The following is an 8,064-nucleotide window of genomic DNA, read 5'->3' on the forward strand; positions in this document are numbered from 1 at the left end:
TTGGTTTTGACGTGGAATATTAAAAATCACACTGAATCTAAGTATAATGAAGTATAATGAATAATCTTATTTCCTTCCTACCTAGTGTTGTCGAATGAGAAACCAAAATATTTATGAATTTTTAATCTAAATATTTAATCCTACTTTTGTGCGACATCTTAATAATTTCGCCTAAACAATGACATCTTTACGAAGCTGACTCATAATTTCTTTCGGACTCAATGACCTAATATTGAGAGTTGTTGTTATTGTTTATAAATAAATGTCTATGAATGTATTCTACCAAGTGAGGAAAACTCTCAGGGAATAGTTATTTGTGGTACCGTTATTCATGGCAAAAACCGGCTCCATAATTTTGAAAGCTGGTCGAACTATCTTGGTATTTTTTGGAAAAAATTTTCCAATATCCTGTCAATGTATTGATTATTTGGTCATTTTTTATGAAGCCTTGGTATTGAGTTGAGGCAATTTTGTTATTGCTGTCAAATTTCCTCCAAACCCCGAATATGTGCTAAACGTTTTTCATTATTACAAAGGTCTCAAGGTAAATGACAAAGGACTTGACATTATAATTTGCAAATTCACAGTTTATCCTGATATTGAAATTATTATTGAATGAAATTTATATGTTAAAAAAGTAAATAACCGTGAACAACGGTGAACAACGGTTTTATTTCTTTTGAATTTTGCCTGAGTTGCTTGATGCATAATCTAAATATAACCACCATCAATTTTGTAAAGGAAAATTATTCAAAGCACTAACTAAATTATTAATTTACTTTCCTTATATCCATTTCTTGTGACATAATTTAACTTCAAAGTTTTATGTCGATAGCTTATGATTATTGATTTTAATTTACTATCAGAAATACACATTATTTATTGTAACTTTTACTGTTACACATAACATACCATTTGGACATCTTAATATATAAAACTCCAGGTTTATATATAAGATATTTAAATGAGACGCATTTTATTGTGGAAAGTGATATGTTAATATAGACATTTTCATACATACCTGATGGTTTTTACTATAGACGTTGCATTCCATACAATTCCCTGACTTTCTTTTCTTAAGAATACTATGTCAATAAACTTTACGACTCTATTTTCAGGCTTGCTTTTAGTTTTGTGAGAGTAATTCAGCTGTCATGATTTTCCTTTTTTATGACCTATACATTTATATTTTGACTGATGTTATTAAGATTATTGCACAAGATACATTGAACGTATAATATGTTAAAATATGAAAATGAAACACAATTCAATTTCCGATAAGTATTGGGTTTTTCTATACTTAAGTCATCTTTTCCAATCGCTACCAATCTTAACCAAATTTGAATTTTCAAAGCAAATATAAAAACATTTCTATGTAAATAGTAATATAGCCTATCCAAAGTAGCAGTGAACTCACATCATCTCAATATAAGACGTGAAAATGGTGTAATATTGCCGTATTTTTTGTTGATATTTTATCCATTTTAGCTTCGATATATCACAACATCCTAATACTAACAAATTAATGAAACAAAAACGTTATTTTTACATTTATATTTATTTAAACCCTATAGTACCTCTAATGCATATATTATCCAAGGACTTAAACCATAGTTAATTCAACAGCCACATTAGTTTGTAGGTTAGAGTTCTTTTATTATATTTACATTTAACTCTTTTCAGAACCACCAATAATACCCTCTGGGGACTTGTCTAATTAATAATTGTACATAATTCCATCCATGTACATCGAGCAATGCGTTTTATTTTCATTAGATAAAATATTTACCTTTTTTTTAAAGGTCTAGTTCTTGTTTCCTTTGTTCCTGTGTCTTCTTGTCAAATAATTCTGATATCACTGCATTTTTCATTAGTTTCTTCTGTTATTACGTATGTACATTTGTCTTGAAATAATTAGGTGTACTGACTGCTTTCTCCCTGATGCCTTTACCATGTCTGCAAAACAAGTAGTATTCGTATTCATATTCATAGTATAATTTTAAACAAATGCTCATATATATATTCTATACATACAATACGATTTTCTACAGTTATCCTATATTTATTAATCACCTTTAGTTATATCACCTATTGTATTGTAATCACCCTTTTTGGTATTGTCAGCAATAAATCATAATCCTACATCCAGAAAATTTCATTCCCTCAATATCTCATTTTGAGCTATTATTCAAGTCAATAACTAAATAGTTAATTTCCATTATAACACTAGTTCACAATTCCACCATTTGTCAATTTCTTCTTCTGTGTGTCTGATGGAGTTTATTGCAGACAATTCTTTCCACATAACTTATTGCCTGTATATCTTTCTCGACCTGCATATTTGTTACAGTAATTCTTTGCCACATCCCATAACATTTCCATTTGATTGAATATGCAGTGGTGGGAAGGAAGACGTCTTTATTTTTTAGATCTATTTCTGTTTCTCTCTATTCTATTTCTAGAAAACTAAATTTCATAAAACACAATTAAACATTTCATTTATATTTACCAAGTGACAATTTAAAGTACTTCATTCCGTGACATGGTATATTCAAAACTTAATGCATATTTTGCAAGCCAATTCTTAATTTAAACTTTTTGCCTACCACTTGTGATCAATTTGTTGAATTCCTGTTTCCAGCATGAAGAACTATATGTCTGTAATGAATTATTAAAACATTTTATGACTTATAATACCTAATAAAAGGTTATTGTAACTTTTACCTGTTTCCATAAACTTTTGTTTTCTTTACATTTTCTTTATTGGCATCTTGCCTAATGAATGATCTGTCTAACGGGTGGTTTAAGGTTTCATTTTGAAGGCTAAAGAGTGATGGGGTCCATAGTTGGAGGATAGCTAGAATAAGTGTATACTGAAAAATAATATAATTTTCACAACTATAAGTACTTCTTTTTTACAGTTTATGGAAATTTCTGTTTCATTTCATATGAATATTATCTTCTTGTAGTATCAGTATCCCTATTAACAATATAGTTGATGAAATGCATTTAACGATTACCTTACATTATTACAAGCTTAATATGTTAATATTTACGGTAGTGACATCCTGAAAGTTTATTATTCCGCAGCTATTGTATTAACGTGGTATATAACTACTATTTAATATTCTACTATCTATTTATTTATGAAATAAGTTAGCGGCGAAACTGCATATATAAAAAGGCTTTGAATTTGGTTCATATAAATGCCGGTACATTAATATATTATGATATTGATTATATAACAAAAAAACAATTACCCCTTTGATATCAATAAAAGCACTATTTTATGTCATAATTCAGCAATATTATTCAGGTTTATAGGTTTTAATTGTTTATTGTTGCTTTTGAAACCATACCTTTCAGTAGCTTTAAATTATTGTTGCCTTATTTGGAACAGTATAAGTCAGAGTTTTATGTTGCAACTTTTTGAATTATCTAATTGTTTTATTTCTAGCCTACAGAATTCCCGACGTCATTCATATATTTGTCTAGTTTTCAAAATATCCATTCATATTTTCATCTTTATACTTTCGTACTCATTATAAAATCTAAAATAAATGATTTGGTCCAATTGGAGTAGGATTTTACCATATACAGTAATGTTAGCCTCCAGCAGGCCTAAGCTAGTACCTCTCAACAGACACATGCTTAATCATTTTTGTTTCTCCATAGCTTTACAATCAATAGAAACTACTATCCGGCATACTTTAATCATGTGTGATATTCTCAGATTCTTCAGTGTCAACCATAATATAGCCAAAAAAAACCATTCACAATTGAACGCATATTCATTGATTTCTTCATTTACTTATTTGTTTTCCAGATTTGGGTCCAATATATATATTGTCACTTGCTGTAATTTTCATGTTGCTTCTTTGTTATTGTTTCCGATGGCAAGAATCGCAGAGTCTTCGATAAATGTAGCCATCGTGATATTTTCAATGTGTATATTCCTCACATGTGTAGAGTACTTAAATGATTGGCTCAAATTGCACTTCCTTGTAGTAGAACTGCTTTAACATCTTTTATTATAAGTTTAAGGGCTTCCTCTTATTTAACTCTAAAGATTCTGGGTGTACTAAGACCATCATGATGTAGCACAAACTTTTGTGCTACATCTGACCCATAGATGGCGCTACTAGAATTAAATACATATGTTTTTTAGTTATCCCTAACTCTCAAAAGGTGCGTGTATAAATTTGACAGCTGTCGGGTCATTAGTTTGTGAATTATAGCATTTTGAGTGAAGCACCTTTTCTTATTGTGAAAAAATGGATAAAAAGGAATTTCGCGTGTTGATAAAATATTGAATTTTGAAAGGAAAAAATACAAAATACAGTAAAAACTTGGCTTGATGCCGAGTTTCCGGACACTGCCTCAGGGAAATCAACTATCAAGGATTGGTATCCTAAGTTTAGACGTGGTGAAATGAGTACATTCACGAATATTTGGGTATGAGAAAACTCTGTATAAAGTTGGGGGCTGCGCGAGCTCACTTTTGACGAAAAACAACGACGAGTTGATGATTCGGAACAGTGTTTGATATTTTGAAGCAAAGGAAAACAAATTTTTTAATATAATTTTGAATTTTGAAGCAAATGACAAATTGTACTACAAAAATGGTATCGAAAAGTTGGAGGGTCGGTATAATCAGTGTGTTCTTGACGCTAGTGTATCTGTTAAGTTTAAGGGAATTGTGAATGAAATTTACCAACAGATTACTGAAAAATATAATATAATATAATATCATTAAAAATCATAAAATCTTAAAGATTATTTCAGTAGTGTAAAAAGAAAAAAATATACAATGCAATTTTATTATATTAACACATCATTCGTTGTAATAACTGTATTATCATTTTGTCATTAAATAGACAATTCTGTATTGATTCATACGGATAAACCATTTTTCCGCATGAGTACTCGACTTTCAATTATATCTGTTTCAAAAATCCTTCGGTGTCCGGTTGCCTTTAACACCTTGTTAAAATAAGTGAAAGGAAACGTATTTGACATGTAACGATCAAATTTTATTACACATTTTAGTGCTTTAAAACGTATCGCTTTCTAGTTAGCATTAATGACACACATATATCATTCTTAACCATTTCAGTGTCATAATTTGAATACGATTTTCCACCTATACAAGAAATAGTTTTTTATTCGGTACATAATTTTTATTTCATTTTATTCGGTTTTTAATTATATGCTGTGTAATTTTCTGTTAAGTTTGATATACTTCTTTGCAAGTATCAGAGTAACTAAAAAATTCATCTTTCATATAAATGACATGTTATATCTGTGATGCGTTATAAACATCTGTATTTTTTCTGTTTGTGTGAAAGTAGAGAAAAACCTAAATAAGTTCAACGATCTTGGCCGCTAAGAACCGAATTATGAGTTGAGGAATAAAACATTAAGTGTGAATCTATTGATAAACTTGAAAATATATTAAAGTCGCCTTTACACATGATATTAGGTTTTACAACATAATTTCTATATTACAATAATATATTACAAATATGTTACTTAAACTCATCTCTAAAGGTACATAGGCTGTAAGCTCATAAATTAAAAAAAATATTACAATTATTTAAAAGGACAAGGATAATCTTTTTATTAATATATCATAGACTAATATATCACAGACTAATACATCATAGGCTAATAGCTCAGAATTCATTAAGGAGAAGATTAAGATAGTTTCAGATAATTAATTTCGATGATGTTTTGCAATTTATTGAAACTACACGTTATTCTCATAACTTTCTTATGCACTGTTTTTTTATAAAAAAGATGTTGAATTTGCAACGTATATATGAGAACTTTTAATAATATTGTAGATTAAAACCGTAGTAGATAAACATTACATAAAAAATATTCCAATTTTTGTGACCTTTCATATACTGTTTTGACCTTTTGTATATTTTAATTAAATAAAAAATTATTGTGATTTGCTTTTAATTAACATATACGTTTAAATTTTAAAAACTTCTTTTGCTAAATAAATACTGTTTTGATCTTTTGTATATTTTAATTAAATAAAAAATTATTGTGATTTACTTTTAATTAACATATACGTTTAAATTTTAAAAACTTCTTGTGCTAAATATAAGTTACTCGTGGCACCAATACATTATTCTATTATCATCTAATACATTACTTGTTACAAGAGCTTTTCGAAATTTTAAACTATATATGTTCTCATGAATTTATATATTTGCTTAAAAGTTCAAAGGCACGAACCAATTTACTGTAAATGTGTTCAACGAAAATAAATTGAAAACATACTGTCGGTTCTCCCTTTCAGAGCTGTGACCTAGTTTAAAGCTTGCTGTCCTAAATTTTAGTGGAAACAACAAAAAATAGGGCGGGTTCCGCCATCGTAAAGGATTGTGCGTAATAACATAGAACAATTTTCCCGAAAATCTTAATATTATTAATATATGATAGTCTGGTAAAAGATGTCACAAAAACATTCATTAAATTCATTTTGCAGGATTGTTGTAGCTTTCATTATATCATGAAGTAAGAAAAAAAAATGTTAATTTAAAATGTGTTTGTAAGTTTGTAATTATATGGTATATTATATAATATACGCTTATTTTGACGTTTTATTATAATACTAGATTTTTAAATGAATGTTTTAAATGAGTATCTAGTACTATATATATGTAACTGTATGTACCTCTATTTATATATATTATGATTAACAGGAAAAGAAGTATTAAAAATAAATATTCAAGGACAAGTTTTGTTATTACAGCATAAATAGTATGACAGTGAACTTGTATTATTTCATTGTTACATAGTATTTCATTGTCATTTTTATGTAGAAATATAATTCAAGGTTGACTATTCTTTCCTTTATTATTTTCCTATTTTAATGAAACCAAGTTTATTGAATAATTATATTGATATATATTATATATTAGGCCTATAAAGGACTTTGTTTTGGACGCTGATCTTGATGCATAATTGCAACTTTTTGCAATGGATTATCTTAATGGATTCACTGATCCATCGCCAGTAACAATACGATGCAAGAAATATTTTCGATTTTGTCGTTGAACCAGAATTTCCCACAAGACCAAAAACATTTCAATGTTTTTTGGCTTGAATTCATACGGCACCAAATATCCGCGCCTTTTAATAATTTCCGTGTTCTTCAGAAAAAGGTTTGTTACTCTCAACAATTCTGCATAGTTTTCATGAGTCTGTAGTGCTTTAAATCCTCATTTTCAAATAATACACAGTAACACCATCTGTTTTAAATCCTTTTTTTGGGCCTAATGTATTTACAAACGTTTTGCATTTTTAACATACCAACTTTTAGAATTATTGTTAATATATTGCACATTAAATGATCCATAATGAGTTATGCGACGCTCTGTTTCTTTTTTATTTAATCTATTTGATTATTATTTATTAATTAAATAAGTAGAACAGCTCTTCAACTGGAACAATAAAGACAACATAATACCAAATTGGTAACAATCATAAGATGCCTTATAATAATTTTATCTCTAATTATAGTGAGGTCTTAATAAACTACTACAATTAAATCTTTTTCGCTCTGCTTCTCATAACGAATATCTTTTTGGTATTTTGAATGATCCACTTGTTTATAGGTCATACGGTTAACAAATAATACTTTTTGTAATTAAATAAGTAAAATTAGGATCTTTAGAAAAGGTTTTACCAACATTTTGTCATTTTGTTGTCATGTTGACCAAATTGTTGTATTAGTTTACTAAATGTAGTTGATAGGGTTCTGTTAAGAATAACTTAAAATAAACAATTATTATCAAATAAAATTATAGTGAATAAGTGCTTTCCAAAATAACGACTATAGAAAATACTAATTAAGATCAGTTAAACAGATATAATTGATTAATTGAAAATGGTCTTCATTTAAAGCAAACGGAATTTTTATTGATATATTTAATGTGACTATAGTCTGCATATACAAACTTTTTATCACAGATTATACAGATGTCGTTAGGCCTAAGTTTGCAATATCATGATCTGACACAACTGTCATAATGTTCAACTGATATC

At 28.1% G+C, this 8,064-nt stretch overlaps 1 long non-coding RNA gene across 1 annotated transcript; it reads right to left on the minus strand.

The window, feature by feature from the left end:
* Window positions 1-1,727: 1,727 nt before the first annotated feature.
* On the minus strand, window positions 1,728-3,078 carry LOC143192731 (uncharacterized). Its single transcript, XR_013004870.1, has 4 exons — window positions 2,725-3,078; window positions 2,510-2,658; window positions 2,074-2,458; window positions 1,728-1,956 (listed from the first exon to the last, which is right to left on the minus strand). It is a non-coding gene; the product is annotated as an uncharacterized LOC143192731 (long non-coding RNA).
* Between the last annotated feature and the right edge of the window lie 4,986 nt (window positions 3,079-8,064).

Source organism: Rhynchophorus ferrugineus, unplaced genomic scaffold, assembly GCF_030347505.1.
Source record: "Rhynchophorus ferrugineus isolate W39M unplaced genomic scaffold, kcgeb_rfMv2 rfM3, whole genome shotgun sequence".
Taxonomy (NCBI): domain Eukaryota; kingdom Metazoa; phylum Arthropoda; class Insecta; order Coleoptera; family Curculionidae; genus Rhynchophorus; species Rhynchophorus ferrugineus.